At 36.2% G+C, this 22,680-nt stretch overlaps 1 protein-coding gene and 1 pseudogene across 5 annotated transcripts in view; both read right to left on the bottom strand.

Annotated features, from left to right (window-relative positions):
• Window positions 1-22,680, bottom strand: part of GRIK1 (glutamate ionotropic receptor kainate type subunit 1) — a 330,275-nt gene that overhangs the window by 224,408 nt on the left and 83,187 nt on the right. The window lies entirely within an intron of this gene.
• Window positions 8,028-8,146, bottom strand: LOC118602004 (annotated as a pseudogene).

The following is a 22,680-nucleotide window of genomic DNA, read 5'->3' as shown; positions in this document are numbered from 1 at the left end:
AACTATCACACTACAAGGCTGTGGTAATCAAAACATCATGGCAGTGGCATAAAAACAGACACATAATTCAATGGAACAGAATAGAGATCCCAGAGAAAAGCACACACCCTTATGGCCAATGAATCTATGACGAGGGAGACAGAAGTATATAAAGGGGTAAAGACAGTCTATTCAATAAGTGATGTTGGGAAAATTGGACAGGTATATGCAAAAAGCGAAACTACACCATTTCCTTACACCATATCCAAGAAGAATCTCAAAATAGATTAAAGACTTCAGTGTGAGACCGGAAATCAGAATATATAAATGGGAAAACCCTTTTAAAATAACTGCCTACCACATTATAAGGTCTCAACTGATGTGAGCTGCTATTATATTTAAGAAAGGCGGTAGGATACTGGGACTGGGGGATGGGATAGTTGTACTAGCCGTAACATTGTGGAATGACATGATTCAGGGTTCAGCTTGTAGTAAATTATTTCTTCTAGAATAAGAGATTCCATTGGCTAAAGAAATATAATCCACAAATTTCCCCTCTCTAGTATTAAAAACTTATTTTTAAAAGTACATATAAAAGAAGTTATTTATGAAAAGAATGTCCTTATCACTCTATTACAGGAAATGTTAAATGATTATGATTATTATAGCTATGAACACAATTAAAAATACCCAACAACTGTCATTGTCTAATATTTATAGAATAACAATTAGATGGTGAGATTACAATACAATGACTCTTAACTCCTAATTACTACCAAAATTGAAAAGAAATTAAAATTTATGACTCCATGGTTATCACCTAATAATGGTAAATTATTGTGTGTATATCGTATTATTTCCCCTACTATTCAGTGCCTCCAAAGAGGCAGAGAACGCTTTCTGTTTTGATGACTTTGGGTTTGGCCATATGTCTTTTTTGATCAATGGAGGGTAGTTGGAAGCGACAGTGTCCAGGTTCTGAACAGACATATTAAGAAGTATCTTGGGTCCTGCCATGCTCTTGTACTTCTGCCCTCCGCTCTGGCAGCAGCAGGCCCTAGAAAATGAATACTCGTTCAAAGAAGTCGCATGGAGCCCAAGTGAGCCAAGCAGAACCCAGCAAAATCACAGCAGACCTGCAGCCATTGTGAAGTGTGCGCAATAAATTAAATAGTTGCTCTTGTAAGTTACAGAGATTTAAGAGTTGTTTGTTGTTGCAGCAAAAGCTGAATAACTAATACAGAACCCTTTACCGAGGACTTGCTATGTGCGCAATGCTTGAGTAAGCATTAAACACACTCTCTCATTTTATCCTCTCCCTATGCCTTTGAGTTAAGCATTATTATTTCTATTTAGCAGATGAGGAACAGTGAAAACTGTTGAATAATTTGCTATATAATGTATTAGAGACCAACTTGAGATTCAATTCAGGACCATGTCACTCCAACAACTGGACTCCAAGGCAATGTGGTGTACTGCATTCTAAGGATAAAAACTATTATGAAAACACTCTATAAAATGTTTGGTTTTAAAGGTGAAACATGTCTAAATTCTAGCAATTTCATACAGTTCAAGCTCAGACTTATTAATGCGTATGTATAAAAACTGTGGGAAACAATGTACAAAATGTTTCCTGACCAGATCCAAACATAAATAATAAGTATGGAGAAACAATCAAAATTTCCCAGGATCAAAACTTTTATAAATTGGATTTACTGAGATGATTCAGACACAACCTGAACCACACTGAATTGTACTTAAATGAATTAAATTCTTATGGAAAAAAGAAAAAAAGGTGGATCTTTAGTCTAATTCTTCTAGGTTCTTAGCACAGTCACCACGGCCCTTCCTACATAAACCCTGGCCTTAAGAAGGGCCCCTGGGCCTCCTTGACTTTCTCCCCACTGCCCAGCTTTGAGAATTTCTCTCTATTTGAGAAATGAATAATTCAACATTAGAAACTTTATAACATGAGTCCCACTACTTCTCAGCCTCCCAACTTGGTCATATCCTCATTATGGGAAAAGCCATTCCAAAAGGCAAACAGCTTTTCATAATTGTTATTTAATGGATATTGCACACTCCTGGGATTTTTTTCTCTGTATCTGTTTGTAATTCAAAGGTCAGCATAACGCCACTGACATACACAAGGATTCCAAGAGATTTGCTCCTCCTGATTGAAATTCAGACCCAGTGGCACAGTAGATGAATCTAGAAGCCTCTTATGTGATGTGGGTCACAGTTATGATGAGTCTGGTCTCATCTTAATTCTGGGTCTTCACCAGTCACTCAGAAAACTCACCTATGGATGTGAAATATGGCCAGGAGCATTCATTCACTAGCCTGTCATAAGGAGGAAGTCACCAAGGGGAAAGGCTTTATTATCTCTCCTCTTAACTGGCCCTAATATCACCTAAATGGGTTTCTCCTTCAGATATTTAAGCAGGAAAAGGTGGCCCCAGAGAGTAATTTAGGCCTCATGTATGTACATATTTGCAGGATTTATGTGGCAAGCTGTACTTGAATCAGTAATGACAGTCTCATTTCAGGATATTATATATTGAAATGTTATTCAACAAGAAAGCTATTTTCCAAGCAGGCATGGATGATGATTATTTATTAGATTAAAATGCATCCCTTCTTCCCATCTCACCAGACACTACTTCCACTTTGAATGAGCGTGAAGCTCACACATACCACAGTTTATGCATAAAGACTGGCTGTTTGGAAGCACTTGTGGCTTGAGCTACAGGTTAGAAAAATATCTGCTTAAAGGTCACAGTATTTATGGTAGACACTTGTGTACTTCAAAGACAAAGCCAAAATAGAAATCAGAAAAGACAAATTCTAGGGCTGCCAGCATGGGTGGGTGGGTGAGTGAGTGAGTGAGAGAGAGGAGGGGGGAAGAGAGGGGGAGAGAAAGAGAGGGGGAGAGAGAGAGATTGAAAGAAAGAGAAAGAAAAAAGAAGAGTTTTTCTTATTTCTGTTTTTATTGCATGGTATTTGGAGTTCACTGTTGAAGTTACTTGCAATAAAATTGCATTCAGTTCTGGAACAATGTATAGGTTGTCAGCATGGACCCTAGTGGGTTATGGACCACAAATCCTCTAGGTTTAAATGGTGTATATAAAAGTAATGTCTGTAAAGTCAGTATAATCCCTCCTCCCCCAGAGAAAATCTGACAGCAATTTGAGGACAGAGCCTTGAAAGGAGCAGCCAACAGTACTTGGAATAAAAGCTAAGGGAAAAATAAAAACTTACAAAGAAAGCAAACAAATTTAAGGGGTTAAGTTTTGTATGAGGCCCTGACATCAAGGACAAAGACCACCCTCAGCTACACCCTCCCACCCCACTGTCCTTCCACACCGTTAAACAGTCAACTATTGGTCTTCATTCAAATAGTAGCTTACACATTGAGGCTAGGATGGGCCTGAAGCAGAGTCCAGGGGTTTAATTCACATTAGAGACACGGGACTTTGAAACATGATGTGACCAAAGAAAGTGGTCTTTTTCTGGAACTTTTTTTAAGGTTGAAGACAACCACAAACTGCCAGAGTAGTCACCACATGATAGATGCTATCTATACATGGGGCTTTAAACACGTCGTTCCGGGTGTATAGAAAAGATCGGTAGCTGCAGAGTAATTAATGGCAACGCACGAACAGAACACTGTAGAACATAAGATTTATTATTCAGGTCATCCTTCAAAAAGTTGCAATCCAATCAGATATTCACCCCGTCATTGCACTCTGACAACTTTTATCAAGGCCACCAGTAGCATCCGACATAGTAAACGCAAAGGTCGTTTCTCAGTATTTATCTGTTTTGATCTATCAGAAACATATAATGTACCTTTTTTTTTTTTTTTTTTGTATTGATAAAGAGGAATGAAACGGGAGCATGAGAGGTGTCCTGAGAAATTCTAATTAGAATTTTCTTTCTGAGGAAAATAGAAAAGCTCTGCTGGCAAAAGTAGATGGTGGAATTGGGAGGAAAGAAGGCATGACTTGGAAACCATGGCCCTGAGATGCCCTGTGACTGACTTAGGGCCGCAGGAAAATCACTGCAAGGCAACGATGGGCATTGTTGTTATATTAGTGTAAACCATTTGTTTGTTGGAAAAATCTAGACTTGGTAGGTTATAGTTCTCCCTTTAATACTAATTAAAGCTATATGTATATGTATTTCTGAGTAGGACAAAATAATAATAAGATTATTCAATGTTATTTTTTATGCATCGAGCACTGATTTAAGGTAATTGCATGCATTAATTGATTTATTTCTAGACAGTTAGGATTCTTATCCAAATTTTACAGATGACAGACTGAGGCGCAGAGAGGCCAAAAACCTTATCCGAGGTCACCCAGGCAGTAAGTGAATGTGTCAGGATTTGAATGTTAGCAGAGTGACAGTTATCATCCCTGAACCCACAGGATTTAATTAATGGCCACCAACCTGGCCATTAGTTTGGGACACTCTGATAAACATCCTGTGAAGCTGGAACCCATGAAAATGTTAAAATATATATTGTTGTTGTTGTTGTTTTTATTTCAATGAAGCAGACAGTGCGCTATATTGGAAACAAACCAGGCACTTTTTTGAGGATTTCAAATGTGCTAACTTAACCCACATAATAACAACCTGAGGTATATGAATACTGTTATATTCTCCGTTTTAGAAATGAGGAAACTGAGGTCTAAGTAATTTGCCCTAGTTCTCATAGCTAGTGGAGAGTTGGATGAAAACCTAAGTATATCCTATTTTATTACTGCAGTACATGTATCTAATTTTAAAAAAATTTAAAATGAATGTATTGGGGCTCTCTTTGTGGGTTGTTTTTTTTTTTTTTTTGTATCAACAGGGTTATATAACTAAAAACAAATTGAGTCTATTTTAAAAACTCTAGCCTACTATCTAGAGCAGTGATCAGAAAATTTTTTCTATAAATGGTCCTATAACAAATATTGTAGGGTTTGTGGACCATATGGTCTGTATTCTAACTACTCAACTCTGCTAAGGCAGCCACAGAAAATACATTAACAAATAGGCATGGCTGTGCTTTAATAAAACTTTATTTACAAAACCTGGTGATGGGCCAAATTTGGCCCATGGGCAGTGATTGCCTGACGCCTGAATATCCTATTTAATAAGTGCCCATAGCTGTTTCATGACTCTGGTAGAGAATGCTAGTTAATCCCAATATACCCATTCTGATTTTATCTTTTGAAAATAGAATCTGCTTTTTTTTTTTTTTAAGTTGGGCATATGGCTGTCCAGAATAGAAGTCACCCCATCCCCAAGCTGTGACCATGTTACAAATTCTGGCCAATGGGAAGTGAGCGAATGTGGTACGCACAGTTCCTGGGAAATGTCTGCAAAAGGAGAGTCTCGTATTTCTTGTGGGCTGGTATATGCAGGGACTATCTGGAGCTCTGGCAGCTATTCTGGACCAGGAAATCACCTCATGAATAAAATTATACATGATGAATCAGAAAAATAGAAGAAACTTAAATTCTTCCAACCTTAGGGCACCAAAGCGTCCTATATCCAGACTTCTTTTGCATGAAAGAGAAATAAGCCTCTATCTTGATTAACTTCCTGCTATTTGGGTTTTCAGCCTCATCTAATCCTTCCTGATGCAAAGGTCTTATATCTTTCTTAACTATATCAATAAAATGCACTTGTTTCATGATGCTAGAGAAATGTCAGAATGGAAAGGTGACATGACTTACGAAAAGACAACTGACGCTGAAGTTATAAAACCTGTGTGATTCTGAGTGAGCTGCTTTAAATTCGCTGCCAGTTTCCTCATTTGTAAAATAGAGTTGGCTATGACTAATTCACAGGCATGCTGTGATGCTAAAATGAAAGAAAATATATGAAAGCAACAGGGTATTATTTAGCCAATATGTATGCAATATGTATATATTATATATATATACATATGTATGTATATAAATCTATGCGTGTATAATTTTTATTACCTCGAAAATATACATGTGGAACAACACTCATATAATTGACATTTGTTACCTTAGCACAGTAAGATTAAGGATAGATAGTGTGATATATATCTAAAAATCTGGATCTAGAGCTAACTATCTACATATTTATTGAAACCAAATAAGATAAACTGCAAAATTATATATGTGTGTGTGTGTGTGTGTGTGTGTGTGTGTGTGTGTGTGTGTATATTTTTTGATTCACAAATGGAGGAAATAAAGTAGAAGGAGAAAAATGTTAGGGAATTTGACCAAGGTCTATTCGTCCAAGCAAGGCTGACCTGACTATATGCCAGTCACGTAAATGACTCAGCATTTCCTGAATGTGCCTGGTATCTTTTATCTCTCTGTCCAGTGACCTGTGCCATTCTCTTCCTAGCATTTGCTCATCTTTAAATTCAAGTGTCTTTTTTTTTTTTTTTAAATAAAGCCTTTTCCAGCTCTCCCAAGTAATTTTGTAATTACGGCATTTTCCATCCACAGTTAAAGTCTGTGGATGCAGACGGCCGACTGTAGTTACAGGTGAATTTTCAGCTGCACGGGGTTGGTGCCCCTGACTCCCACTCGTTCAAGGATCAACTGTATTTATATGCTTTTATTTCAAAGTACAATGGGGACTTTAAGACATTGTCTACTGATAATTCATTCATTGAAAACATGTTTTGAGTGTCTCCTATACATTATGCATTATTTATATTCAAGAGTTGCTATCATGTGCAAATAGACAAATGCCCTTTCCTCATGAAGTTTACATTCACCGGGGGAGACGAAAAACCCAAAAAGTTAATTATATAAAATGACAGATGATAATAAGCATGGTTAGGGCATGGGAAGCGAGCAAGGGGATATTTTTCAAAATAGTCAGAAAAGGCTTCTCTGGTTGGATGTAACTTGTTCGTTGCACAGAGAGCTCAGTAAGGAAATGCATGAGTTTTATGAATGAGCAAAGACCCTGAGGCAGGAGCTTGCTGATCATACTAAAAACACTGCAAGTAAGCCAGTGGGGGTGAAGCAAAGAGAATACGGAGAGAGGTAATTGCACATCAATTCAGAAGGAGAGGGGGAAGATTGCTCATAGTTCGTGACCTTTATTTTTATTTTAATGGGAAGACTAAGGAGGGTTGTAAGAAGGCAAGTGATAACCAGTTTACTTTGCAGAATTCCGCTGACTTCTCTGCAGAGACTAGATCAAATGCGGGCAAGTTCAGAAGCATATGGGGAGGAGGCTGAGGCTATAGTTGCCCAGGTGAGGGTGAGGTAGCTTTGGTGGTGATGGTGAAGATGGTAAAAAGTGTTTTGATGCTAGATATATTTTGAAGTTAACCGGAAAATAGTAACTCCAATAACAGAACAAACATATTTGTGAGAAGAATGACTTACTGGAATAAATATTAAAAATTAGAGCTAGAGAGTTTTATGTAAGTGATTACTAAGAAATAATTCAGTTTCAATTCTTAAATGGAGAGTCATCAAATAAGCAAACAACTGTTCTGTATTTCTTGGATCCTTGTTAAAAAGTTACAAATTTGGGTGCAAACTTCAGTTTGTAGTTGCAAGAGCAAAGGCTTTAAAAAAGCAAGGAAGAAAGACTTTACGTTATATTTCTAGGTTTTTAAATTATAGTGAATTATGATATTGAGAGTATCTCTAGAGTGATTAAGAAGTCAGTGATGTTGAGAAAGCAACTTCACACAACCAAAAACCTAAGCTTAAACTAACAAGAAACAATCAAACTTGTTTATAAAATCCCTGATATCTGTGGTTTTAGAGAGAAAAGTATTCTGGATAGCTGTATTTTTTTTTTTTTTTTGTAGGTAGTATATCTTTGGATATCATATGGATATGTTAATATTGTGCAAAATAACAATGCTCTCTGGTTAAAAAAGTATAACGCAGCTTAGTTTAATTGTGATGGGCTATTTTGCTAAAGGGACTTTATTATTATTTTATTTATTTTTTTAAGTGAGGCAACCCTTGGTTGACCTCACAGATTGCCAGGACTTTGCCAGCTTATAATCTTTTATTTTATTTATTTATTTATTTTTACACCTACAGCAGCTGGTCTTCCTAGGAGGTCTCCCACCCAAATACTAGCTAGGCCCGACCCTGCTTAGCTTCCTAGATCCGATGGGATCAGGCTTGTTCAGGGTGGCGTGGCTGTAGACTAGTGGGACTTTTAAATTATAGTGAATCATTTTTGAAAGTCACATATAAGGAAAATATGAAAGCTGTACAGATGACCAAAATCTTACATTATTCTTAGAGAAAAGGAATGTTGGCCTAAAGGAAAAACTTTAAGAAATGTGTTTGGGTTTTCAAAATTACATTCAATAGCAACTTTACATAAATTTTAAGTGTGAAATCCTGGGTCACAGTTATTTACATGTAAAACCAGAAGTGTTCTGAAACATCTTATTTGAATGCTATTTTAGAGAATGATTCCCTCCCTCCCTACTCAAACCTGCATGATCTCATTTAATGAATTTCCACTTCTTCAGAATAATTATAACAAGTAACTTGCAGCCTTTTGTCCGCCTTCACAGTCATCCCACAGAGAGGTAGAGGCATCAGATAATAAGACTTGAGAAAGGCATACAGCACATTGCTTGGATTTCCTTCTCACAGTCTGTACAGTCATCTCTCTTCCTCATATTAAGATATCTGGTTGAATATCTGTATACTGGTCACTAAGGTGGAGAGGTTTAAGTAGTAAGAACCCCATTTGGCCATTTATCTAATCCATAACCTCTACTCAAACACCACTACTATTTATCTCCACCTATTCAATGCATAAGACTATCAGTTGGCTCAGATCTCAAGGTGAGTGTGATGATTAATTTTATATGTCAACTTGGCTGGATCACAGGGCCCAGAGATGTGGTCGAACATTATACTGATGTTTCTGTCAGAGTGTTCTTAGATGAGATTAACATTTAACTTTGAATAAAACAGATTGTCCTCCCTCATGTGGATGGGTCTAATCTAATCAGTTGCAACTGATTTTAGTAGAATGAAAGACCAACCTCCCCCAAGCAAGAGGGAATTCCATAGCAGTAGTCTTTTTTTTATATTTGAACTGAAACTTTGGCTCTCCCCTAGGTCTTGAGCCTAATGGCCTTTGGACACAAGCTCTAAGTGAAAACTATTTGTTGCAATTCTAAAGAATATCAGAACCCAACAGCAATAGTGATTAATGAATAATGAGGTTTTATGAACATTAGTATATATTATAATATTTTACGATGCCCAAATCATGATGAGTCAACAAAGAGTTATAGCGAATTGCAAAAACATGAAAAGTTTTAGGTGATTGAATGTTCACGAAGCTGTTCTTACAGAAAGACTCTCATGAACTTATATTTGATATAACGTTGAGCCACTGAAGCCAAGTGGGTTGGACTCTCAGTTTTCCAAAAATCCCATTACCTTTTAAATAACATGTATCATAAATGCCATAAATGACTCAAGTGATATTTTAGATCAGCTTCCAAGGATTTATGGGTCAACCAGCTGGCTATTCATGAAAAGGGTGCATGTGGGAAGAAATCTAAAAAGTTCGTGTGATGGGAGAAGAAAGTGAAGGGGAGAGGAAAAAAAGCCTTGTTCCAGGAATCTATTATTGTTCAAATAAACATCCAACACTTGGTGTCTTGAAACAAAAAATATTTTATATGCTCATTTCCAATTTGAGCTGGGCTCAGCTCGATGGCTCTTCTGGTCTCGCCAGCAGTTACTTGGGTATATGTTCGGGTTGTGGGTCAGTTGGGGACTTGAATCAGCTGGGACACTTAGATGATTGAGCCTGTCTTTTCTATAATGTAGTCTCAGGATCTTTCTCTCTTTCTGCATTGTATCTCCAGCAAAATAACAGGATTTTTTACTTGGTGGCTTGGAGTTTTCAATAGAGCAAAAGAAGAAGCTGCCAGGATTTCTTAAAGCTTGGCTCTGTACTTCCTAATTCCTTTCACTTTAAGATTAAGAGGTACGAATTGCCAGTTATAAAAATAGTCACATGGATGTAAAGTACAGCATATGGAATATAGTCAGTAATATTGTAATAACTATGTGTGGTGCCAGATGGGCACGAGGCTTAGTGTGGATCTCACTTAGTATGGTATATAAATGTCTAATCACTATGTTGTATACCCAAAGCTAATATAATAATGTATGTCAACTGTAATTGAAAAGTCGATTTAAAAAAAAACTTAACTCTGGTACTGGCACAATGTCTTTTTTGCCACTTTCTATTGATTAAAGAAAATCTGGCAGCCCGCTCAGATTCATTACATAAGGGTATGACTATCAGGAGAAGCATTTCATCAGAGAAAACCAATATAACCGACTGCTGTAAGCTCAGATCAGGTATACCTGAAAACCTTAGTAAGTGATTTGCATATTGGTGAACCTGAGCTTAAAGTAGATTTAGATGTAGATAAATTATATTTAATATTATAAATATATAGATACGGTCCTAGAAATTCTGACATTTGATATTTTATTTAAAAAGCCAGGGACAGTGCAAAGTATGTAATTTCTTTAGTTCTTATATCACCTATTGAGCTAGGTTTTCATTATTAGCTGCATTATATAGATGAAAATGAGCTTAATGATGTTGTTAAAAATTTGTCTCCGATCACATTCAGATAGAGCCAGTATTCAAACCTAACCAGCCTTACTCTAGAGCAAACCCTTTAAACCAGATTGTATTTCTATCATTTACTCTTAGAAGAAATCTGGTTTTCAAAATTCCAGGGGTCCATCATCATGAAGTTGATTGATTCTCTTTTTTTTTTTTAGGTCTAAATTGAACTCATTTCCAATGTGGCTTAATACAAGAAAGAGTAGAAACCTAAATTAAACTCCATAGCTATGTTTAACTTTCATAGAAAGTTATTTTTTAGTAAAAATGAAGGCATAAGTTAGTAAATATCTCACCACATGTCTCAATGACACACCGATACTCTGATAAGTGATAACCCTGGCCATTCTAGTTACTAATTTTAAGAAGAACCTATTTCTGGACCATTATGTGGTGGTACATTCTCTCTATATTATTTTACTCAAATCCTTCTTGAAGCGTAGGCAAAGTATCTTGGCCAACTGGTGACAGCTTTATAATCTGGATCATAGTGAGACGTAATTATCTTATTTTTATATCTCTACAAATGGTAGCAAGCTTTATGGAGTCAGATACTGTGTTGTACTTTTTATTTATTTATTTTTTTGGACCCCCAATGTTGAACACCTTGCAAGAACCAAGTACGAACTCAATCACCACTTGTTGAGTGCATGCATGTTTTGTAGTGACAAACACCTACATATTTTTCTATCTTTGTTAGCAAGCAGTACCACCGAATGTCATTTCACTCATTCTAAATGATCGATTCTGCCACCCAAGCAGAAACACAATGAGCTGATGCAGATGAATTTAAGAAGCTTTTGAAGACCTCTCTGCCATGGAATGTTGCCTCATAGAACTCAATACCACACACTGTCAGATATGAATTATTCATTAACACTTGACTTCTGCATCATTATATCTTTTATTCTGCTGTATCGGCACAGATAGGGTTGATTCACACATCATACCTTACAACATTTATAATCAAAAAGACTGGAAACATTTTTGCAGAGAAGAAAAACCTATAAGAATACACTTAGGATAACCATACTGGTAATTGGTTCTCCAGTGTCCCACTATGCAAGAGGAATGCTGGAAGAAAGAAAAAAGTGTGTGCTTTTTCTCAAAATATTCATTGTTTAAGAAGTAGTTCTAAAATAGAAACTCTTATTTTCAAAAGGCCTAAGGAATATATACCAATTTGTGAAATCTTACACCTCATGCTCCAAAATAGGGCATTTTGCTGGCAATGATTGGAAAGCACTGGTTTAGAAAATCTACACATACAGTCATTCCAACCATGGAAATGTGCGAATTAAGAACACTGTTCTGAATTAATTATCACTGTGTATGTGTGTGTTTTATTTATCTTTTCCCATGGGAAATAAGCCATAACTGTTGCCATTAGGCTCATAAACACACACACACACACACACACACACACACACACACACTCACAATGCAAAAGGAACCAGATCGAATGAGAAGCATTCTGGATTTAAAAACTATATATATAGACCTATTCTACTTCTTATTTTAATTTTCTTTGTATACAAATAAATGACTTTACTAAAGAACTACTATTCTTCAATACTCTACTTCAATATTCTATCCTTTAATACAACAACTATACTGAATGCTCTCTATACATATTGTCAGGTACTGAGAATAGAGCAAACAAGATACAGCATTTGCTCCATGAAGCTTAGAGTCTTCTTGATTACAACCTGTACTTAACCTAATAATTTTGCTCTTCTTATAATTTATTTTATAGAGTTCTATAAAGTGCTACAATCTTTCACATAATAATTGCAAAGTAAATACATATTGAATGGATAAAAGGACATTAATATAGAAAAATGAATGCTGTAGAAATAATGTAATTTCATAAAATTTAGATATTATATTTGTAAATAGTGATATGAACGTGATTCTTAATATCATTGTGCGATGTGTCCATGATCACAGGCTAGTTAAGAATAAAGTGCAGGAATTCAAGGGGGTGAAATAATGTATCAGAGGTACAAAGATATAATCATAATGAATTTGAAGGTAAATCACAAAAAATAGACATGTGTTCAGTTAAGAAGGGATATGCGATAACACAAGCAGAAAAGCAAGCTAACACAAGCAAAAAGTCTGTCTAGATGGGCTTTTTTTTAAAAAATTAATAAATGCTATGACAAAAATCTGCTTCTTTAAATATTTACTATAATATTCTACACCCATTATTTATTACAAAAGATAAATATAGTAGATATTCAAGTGGTTAGAGATTTCACTGAAACACAATATTTATTAGAGGCAAATGTTTTGTGTTTAACCTATGTGAGCGAGGAGTGAGACAGAGGCAGAAATGTTTGACTGGCCGACCTGGTGCTGCCTGATGCTCTGGTTCCTCTGTTTCTCCGGCTTTGCCTCCCAGCATCCCAGCCCTGCCGGCCTTTTTTCAGTCCCATGAACACTTTTGGCTTCCATGCACCAGAGGGCCCTTGCAAATGCTCTGCCCCCTTGCAGAAACGTTCTTTCTACCCTCCCGCTTTCCTCCTTCAACTGGGTACCTCCCAATCATCCTTCAGAATTCATGTCAAACACTATTTCTGTTGGAGGCCATTCCTTAACTGCCATGATTAAGAAAAATCTTCATTATGCACTCTTAAAATACTGTGAACTTTTCTACAGTAGTTGTGGCAGCCCTAATTTTATATGCATATAACAATCTTATATATAAAATCAACTTTATGTATAATTTTATATACTAACAGAGATCTCTTCCACTACACAAAGTTTGCAGATCTGTCATATAGTAGATTCTTAATATATGTTTGTTAAATAAATCAATGAATGGGAAAAGGGAAGTGTTACATTTTGAGGACCAAATATTTTTATTTTTTGCAATTTTAATATTTTTTAGAAGAATTATTTGATAATATTTACTACCCTGGGTTGGGCAACTATATCAATTTTTACTTAAGTCTAACTAGGTATTTAGAAGGAAATTTATGTTTTTGGAAATTATTTAACAAAAATGACAATATTCTAAAAATATACATATATTATGATGGTCATTGAAATAATGAAAGATATTACTCTTATGTGGCACAATTTGTTACTTCTAGTGACATGCAATGAGAACAATACTCGGAGGAATTGTGGTAGACCTGCTTTCTTTACCGCCACCATCCCCCAGCCCCAGGAATTGTATTCTCCACTCCTTGGCTAATTCCTGTGTTTACTCGGCCCTTCACCTTATCCTTGACCTTGTAAGAGTGCTTAAGGATGTGGCTTGGGACTGTGACAGACCTGGGTTTGAATGATGGCTCTACCAGTATATTCTACCTGATAAGTTCTATAGTTCTCAGCTTCCTAGTATATAAAATAGGAATAAAAAATCTGTCTCATGATTTCTGTGAATGTTTAATGAGGTAATGTATGTGAATTGCTTATCGTGTTTCTAATCAGGATTCAATAAATAGTAGTGAGAGTTTTTTTTTTTTTCTTTAATAGTATTATTCTTATATTTGTCTTCCTTTCTGTTCCTCTGTCTAATTGCAGGTTTGGCCTTTTTGATTTCCACACTCGGGCTCCCTGGGGGCAGTTTCTGTGCTCTTCTGATCACAGATAGGCTAGGTGACGTGTCATGCGTGCTGGCACTCTCTGTTTAGGTTTCTTTTGGTCCTCGCTTAATTCCATACAATTTTTTTCTTCCTTTCCCTCATGTCTAGCTCACTCTACTGTTGCTGTATTCTATCTTTGTAAGCTGCCTACAAAACTTTCTGAAATAGGGTGGGTACTGACCCAAACTACTAACCTACAGAACCCGGAAGCTTCCGCCTGTGTTGATCTGCTCATTTAGTACACTTGCTGGTTGCTGTGGTCCCCTATCCAGGACAAGTGATGTCTTTTTGTTTTTGTTTTCAGAGAGTGGCCCCAGGAAGGCTGGATAAAGGCGAAATCATGATATCCCAGGCCTTATTTCACCATCTTTCTTTCTTTTTTTTTTTTTCCTGTTTCTTACTTGTTTTCAACACTACTCTGAGATTATCTGTCAGATCCAAACATCTAATTCATCAAAACCTCGTTGAGAACACAATTATATTTCAAGAGTTCTCTAGAGCCTCTGAATCCCATAATCAGACAACTGGATGAGGATAATGCACACATTCCAGCAATTGATCATTTGATGAAGACATTCTGGGGTGTAAAACCACCAGTGCAGAGAGGAATTTTGGGATTCAGGCCCTCCCAGGATCTTCGAAACTACATTTTATATCTGATAAATATATTTGGTCCTGGGCCCTAAACATAAGTAATATTCCTCAGCTGTAGCAGTGGTCATAGGCCATTAGCTCTTAATAAGTCATATTCAGAAATAAATTGAGGTGGCAAAATGATTATTTCCTCTCTTTTTTTTACTTCTTAACTTGTTCTTTTGTCACCATTTCCACAAACCTCATCCAGAGCTAGCGATTTTCTGGTGACTCGGTTGCCGTTGGGTTATATAACTCAGATTCAGTAACCTGATCCTCAGCAGCAGATTTATTTCCCTCTAACCATGTGAGTGTTTGTCCCTGGCCCACTTCGTGGCAGCAGGCGCCCTTGGTGGAAGAGAACCGTGGGAGAGTCTGTTCCTGTTGAAAGCAATAGCATGTCGCACTCCTCACGCTCCTAGCAGGCTGCTGCACACTGTTCTATTACCATAGACATTTATTTCAGGCAGTCAACGCGCTGTCCTTTGTAGAGCAGAGTGTAAAATTTCTTGGAAATAAAAAGGAGGAAGCAGAAATCAACCAGCAGGAAATTGAACTGAAGCACTGGAAAAGTTAAGAGAAAATTGTATTATTTCTTGGTTCTTAGTATTTAAAAAAAAAAAAAAAAAGATTAGACATAGCATTCTTTTGGGGCCAAGATGGAAAAGGATATCTAAGTTAAAGTACTAAGTCAGATTATCAGTCTCTAGAAATGATTCTGACACACGGAAACAGACACGTGTCCCTGGTTTATTTGCAGATGTTAATTTTAGGTCATTTCTATGCAGTATAGCACCTTTTTTTCCTAGCCAATTTAATCTGCTTTATGAAAAGTTCTTATGTATAGTGGAACAATTATAATAATTGTAGTAAGACACATATTAAATGATAAAGTCTCTGCTAGATTCAGATTAAAGCAGAATCTCTGATTTGCTATGATTGCATGTCAATCATGTTTATAAGCATGAAAATTTGATAAGTATATGTAAATAGCTAAATAATGCATATATATGTCTATGTCTATATAGAGATCTTTATACACTTACTCGCATGCACTCAGAAATCTCACGATATGAGCCATCGGACAAATGTTATTCCGTCCCCCTAGTTGTGTCTCTGTACCTTTTTCCTATGTTAAAGTGGTATTTTATTGATAACGCAGGAGACATGAAGTTTAACTGTCTTCTTTTGAAAGTCACCTAGGGCAGAAAGGTCATTGGGAGAACATAAGAGGTAGAGGAAGAGAAAATGACCTTCAAATATTTATTTCACAGAGCCCAGTATATTTTACTTTCAAAACGTCTCATAGTTTTAGTGATGAAGTCTAAACTCCGAGATTAGACATATGTTTCTTCAAGTCCAGTACCTGCTTTCTCTCAAGCCACTTTGACAAATGAGAACCCTTTGCTGTAAGCACATGCCAAAACCTGCAGTCTTCAAAACCTGAGATGCTATTTCATACTGTTCCCACATTTTTACTCATGGGATACTCTTTCTCCATTTTTTTGATAGCTAACCTGGAACTGTAATTCATAATTAATCTTCTGATTTTAATATCCTTTGTGTGCACATCTATTATTTTTTTTCTGATATCTTTTTCCCTTACTAAAAGGAGAGGTCCTGGAGTTTAAGGGCTTGGTTGGCAACGACCTTGGTCTTTCTGTGCCTGACCCAGGCCTGGCACGTAGAAAAGGCTCGATAAATGTGGAGTGGAGGAATAAATGAGTGATTGATGTGTAACTTCTCATCTTCCCTCCTGCTAGACAGTAGTGCTTTTAACAACATCCAATGCCTGTCGAATATATATAATTACATAGATCTTTCACTGTATATCTATATCTAGATATGGAGAGAACTATATAATCTCCTAGGAAGAGTCACTTCTGTACACTTACACCTCATTATCAGTAAATGAACATGTGACTACATTTAGTTAGAGACACAGGAGGAAGGACTATGAGAAGACTAAGATACCTAATGGCAGGGCAACCAGGCCACCACCACTGAGGTGGGGAGAGCGGTGGCATAGGGAGGTCTGAGAAAATGGGGACAATTTTCCTAAGCGTTGCTACTTTTTTTCTGAGTCAGCCTTATTCCTGGACATATAGTTCATATTTAAATCTAAATATTTTAGAATTGGTAAAAAAAAATCAGCAAAAAAAAAAAAAATCAACATGTTTATAATAAGTCAAACTTAAAAGCAGACACACTGTGGTAATAAGATTTGAAATATCAAAAACTGTGGTTTAGTAAATGGTACAACTAGTCTACATCAGTGGTAATTACAATATAGTCTCTGATGCCCTGAGTGTGGAAAACCCGCACTATTCCATTCTTTACCCCAAGGCACCTCATATTTCTAGACAAATTAAAATATACCTTTCAGTATTCTAACTAGAAAGGCAAATTTAAAACTTCATTAAGGGAATTACTTTGGTTGCATACTATTAGAGTCTGGAAAGAAAGATGGTTCAAAAAGTTAAAAAGTAAAGAAGTAAAGAAGAAAAGGGGGAACTGCTTAAAGTAACAAGCACTTGTGCAAAAGACCCACTGAAACTCAGCCATTGAGAGCTCATTCTATGCATAATAGGAAGAGGAACCACATAATCCAAGGTGAGCACAGGATTACAGAAGCCGTCAGGTTCCCGGGAGGTCGAAGTTCTCACCACTGTAGGATGTGGAAACTGACTTGGAAATCTAAGAGGACAGTTTTGTGTTTCAATGTATGTGGAATACAAAAGCACTCTGGAGGACGCAGTGGTAGTGCAATAAAGATGGATGTGACAAAAAAAAGAGAGATTCCTCAATGGTCATTTTGCTTCTCTTTAGTTTGTCTTGGAAAACAAGATCAAAGATGAAACAGTTAAGTGGGAAGTAAGTGGCAACTGAAATCCAAGACGGGTTCAGAAATTCTCAGTGGACCCCTGCTCCCAACATACACACCCCTCTCTGCTGTTTTCAGGGAGTTTCAGCTCTCAGCTTAACTGAGTTAAAGTCCAGGGTACAGCCAGACTAGAGACCACAGAGCTGCTATGGTCTTAGAGAAATCAGAAGGCTCATAAAGGGCAAATCACTATCCGGTTTTTAACAAAATGATGTGAATTTTACAAACTGAAACCCTGAGTTTGTTGCTGATTACAGTAAAGATTAAAACTTGATTATTATAGGAATGTCTTATGATAGCTTAAGATAAAATAATTATTAGAAAGATCTACCATAGTTTGCCTGAGTAAAAATCATCATAATAATAAGGCTTTTCATTTTTTATTTTTTGCCAAAGTCTGAGGCCTACAAATCACAGAAATAGTTGACAGTACTTAGATTGTAGAAAGCAATTTGATACCATTTTACTATGTTGTGGATGAGATAGAAAAAAATGTGTTTAGGCAAGTCATTAACAAGTTAAGCCACCATTCTTGAGAGAACACGTTAATGGATCAGCATCACACTACAGGGAGTTTTCTGGTTGTGGTTTGATTCTGTTCATGAAGTTTCTAAAAATATCTGTAAAACTTGCAGATCACAGAAGATGAAAGAACCTGGATCCCCCCAAAAAACTTGGTAGGCTGTATCGATGGTCTATATCTGAATGTAATTTGAGTGATAATTGTGAGATCCTAATATTGGATTTGAAAAGCAAGAAGACAAAAACAGAAGGGAGATGGTGAGGCTTGTTGGCAGGATCATAATCCTTAAGGACTTGAGTGAGTAGTAAAGTTAGTATGAATCACCAGTGAGATGTTATGAAGACTAATGCGAAGATCCCAGTCCAGTCTGTGGGAAGGGACAGTCCCACTCAGTTTCACTTGCTTAGACCATCTCTGAAATAAAATAATACTCTAAATCCTTCATTTCAAGAAGAATTTAGAGTAAATTTTTAGGAAAGGGAACTAATACTAAGCACCATATCTTATGAGGAATGATCGATGAAACTGATACTATTTAGTATGAAGAAAACCAGCCCGTCTGGTGACAGGGAAGGTTACATTTGGCCTCATTTACATAAAAGGTTTTTAGGTGGAAGAGAAGTTAGATTATTCTGTGTAATTTCAAAGGCTCAAATTAAGACGAATTGGTGGAAACTTAAAGAAAGCAGATCAGAACATTATCAAGAAGTTCTTCAATGATCAGCAATGCTCAACTATGGACTTGCTTTCCTTGGAAGTGCAGGGTCCCTTTCCTGGTTATATGGAGTGGGAATCGAAGAGTAGAAATGTATTGTTAGACTTTGTGAGTCAATGTCCTTTTTCCATCTTGAGTTTAAATGCTTTTATGAATTAGATAAAAATATGCATCCGCCCCTGTTCTATCTCTTACTATAAGTCATAGTTTAAAAGGAGAAAGGAAAGAAAAAAAAATAAAGAAAATATGCAGTTAGAAGACATGCCTCGCTAGCAATGTAAACATAACTTTCAGGAAAGTGGACCGGAAGTCTCAAAGTGTTCAGGAATATTAATACTCTTTTAGCCAGATCTTTGAAAAGAAATCACCTCTTGCCAGTTTACCTTCTAAAAAGGCATGAAAAGTGATAGTTTGAATTTCATATCTATAAATAGGCTCGTCTTTTGTGTATGACTTTTTTCATATTACATCATCTTTAGGCATCTTCTAAGTGGATGGGAGGATAAGGCACAACCATAGCTAATAGCTATTCAACTGGAATTTCTGAAGTTTACTTTCTAAGGGGGTCCCTACAGTTGACTTGGAGAATCACTACCTGATCTATAAAAACTATCATTTCAAAATAGTCACTCAGAGGATGGTTCAGGTTTTACAAAGGGCTAAAAAGTGATGGGGCAATGACTTTGTGCGAAATAAATTCTATGATTGTCTTGGCTCCAATAATTTGTTTTGCACTGTGTCTGAACACTTGATGACATTTGCTAGTATTCTCTTGCTGAAATATCAAGATAACTCTCAATGTAGAACAAGAAAGCTCTAGGCAAAATCCAACAGTAAAATGTGCTATAGAACTCAGCTCCCAAACACTGCTACCCTGATAGCCACAATTTTATAAAATACATACTGTAGCTGGGAAAAAATATAGACAGGAGATTTGGCCTGGCAAATAAATGGGAAGAGAATATGACTTAGCAAGTGGCTGATTATCTTGGCTGACTGAACTGAACTTTACATCTGGATGGTTTGGCATTATTTAGCTATCTAGCAAAAGCATATACAATATTTGGCTTTTCTTATCTTTTTATTTACTTATATAAGTAAATAAGAAAGTGATATCAACTGTGTTTTAGTACTCATGTAATTGTATAATACTCATACTACTACAAATCAGACAGTGAGTTATATTTAACTTGATGGCAATAATAATTTTCCACCGTCAATTGAAAATCAATATATCTTTATTGAATTCAACAAAGATAAACCGCATTAATCAATGGAATACTTTCAATTTTGTAAAATGTGCATCAAAATTATATGTACTTGTCCATTGCTTCTTTATGCTTGTGGCATATACTGAAAGTTTGGATTCTGTGGCAGACAGATTTTTAATGCTTCGTAATTATTTTAATTTCCATCAGAAAATGACTCACTCCTTCTGAGTTGGGAATGATATGTCTGATATCTTCTAAGGAGTGAAGTAATAGTGATAATAAGTAAATAGTGTTAATAAATGTAACCTGGTCTGTTCACTCTTTTGCCCCATCTCCTTTGAAATAGAATAATGATTTCATCTATGGCAATAATAGAGGTAACAGGTCTTCATATGGCCAGGGACCACAAAGGGATATAAATCGTTCGCAAATTAAGCGAAAGAAGCTCTTGCTGCATATATCTTACTTCTGATGTATCGGGTCTCTCTCCATGCCACTCTGCTCTAGGACTATGCCATCATTATTGCAAAAAGATGGTCAAGGTATATACCTATTTCTACTTCTAGTTCCAACAAACCTCTAGTTATTATTATGGTTATTTCATTTGGTTAATGAAATCCAATAAGTTTGAAGTGTACAATCCAACAGTAAGGCATATACATATTGCATTGTGTGTTCACCGCCTATAGTTAGATTTCTTTCTGTCACCACATATTTGACCCCTTTACTTCTAGTTTCAACACACTTCCTATGTCTTCTACAGTTTATTTTATGACGTTTTTCTCTTGGAAGCTTTTCCTCCAAAATGCCCACCTTAATTCCTGCTACAAAATGAGCAATATTCAACTCTGTATAAACACATTTGGCTGATTCTCAGGCTCAGCTCTTCCTATTGTTGCCTGTCTCACATGATCTTTTTCTTATTATTATTTCTGGGTGAATTATTGTAGAATGTTCTAAACCTCTGGTCAGTCTCTTTATTCTATGTGCTTTGCCTTAGCAAAGATAACAGTCCGATCTGCCAAAAACATGTAATGCGTTACAGAGCCAATTACAAGTAATCCTGATAAATCCACTGTTTAAAATCGTGCAGGCCATCATTTGCTTTTCATACATAGTACATAGTCAAGAGATTATAAATCTTTTGGTTTCTTTTGATCAGTTAGAGAGGACACAACCAGAAAATTAATATAGTTTCTGTCCTTATTTCTGTTTATTTTCATGGTGATTTGAAAGTGTGTTGAGAACAAAAAATAAAATATTTGTTGCAAAATGATTTTCTTCTTAGGAACATAGAGTGAAGTTACAAATGGCAAAATAAAGCAAGGGAAGGAAGGATTGCTCTCCTAGATAGATATGGGTCAGTATACTTCAAATTCTGATAGCACACTAGAAATTTTCAAAAGTTTTTGTCTACATTTTAAAAAAATTTTCTAGTTATTTATCTATCTATTCATTCACTTATTCATTCATTCATTCACTTATGATGGCAACATTTGTTAATGAAATCCAGTAAGTTTCAAGTGTGTAATTCAACAGTAAGGCGTAAACATATTGCACTGTGTGTTCACGAAGGTTAGATTTCTTTCTGTCACCACATATTTGACCCCTTTTTGCTCAATCTCCCTCCCTCTCCCCCTTTTCTCCTCTGGTAATCACTAGTCTATTGTGCATGTCCATGAGTCTCTGTTTGTCCCGTTTGTTTATTGTTTTTAGGTTTATATCCCAAATATAAGTGATATCATGTGATTTTCAACTTTTTCTGTCTGGCTTATTTCGCTTACCATGATTATCTTGAGGTCCATCCATGTTGTCACAAATGGCAGTATTTCATCTTTTCTTATGGCAGAGTAATATTCCATTGTATATATGTACCACAGCTTCTTTAGCTAATCATCTATCATAGACACTTAAGTTGCTTCCATGTCCTGGCCACTGTGAATAATTCTGCTATTAACATTGGTGTGCAAATATCTTTTAGGACATATATTTCCAAATCTTTGGGGGTAAATACCCAGTAGAGGGATTGCTGGATCATATGGTAAATCAATTCTTAGCTTCTTGAGGAACCTCCATACTGTTTTCCATAATGGCTGTACCAATTTGTAGTCCCACCAGCAGTGTATGAGGATTCCTTTTTCTCTGCATCCTCTCCAACATTTATAACTTGTCCTATTGATTACAACTATTCTAACAGGTGTGAGGTAGTAGCTCATTGTGGTTTTGATTTGCATTTCCTTAATAGCTAGTGATGTTGAACATCTTTTCATATATTTGTTGGCCATTCGTATGTCCTCTAGGGAGAAGTCTCTGTTCAGGTCCTCTGCCCATTTTTTAATTGGATTGTTTGTTTTTTGTTGTTATTGAGTTGTATGAGTTCTTAGTATATTTTGGATATTAGGTCCTTATTGAAGGCGTTGCTTGCAAATGTATTTTCCCATTCAGATGGTTGTCTCTTTGCCTTGTTGATGGTTTCTTTATCTGTGTAAAAGTTG

Source organism: Rousettus aegyptiacus, unplaced genomic scaffold (assembly GCF_014176215.1).
Source record: "Rousettus aegyptiacus isolate mRouAeg1 unplaced genomic scaffold, mRouAeg1.p scaffold_m13_p_4, whole genome shotgun sequence".
NCBI classification, from domain to species: domain Eukaryota; kingdom Metazoa; phylum Chordata; class Mammalia; order Chiroptera; family Pteropodidae; genus Rousettus; species Rousettus aegyptiacus.
The sequence above is the reverse complement of the archived record's forward strand: the minus strand, read 5'-3'. Positions and strand labels throughout refer to the sequence as shown.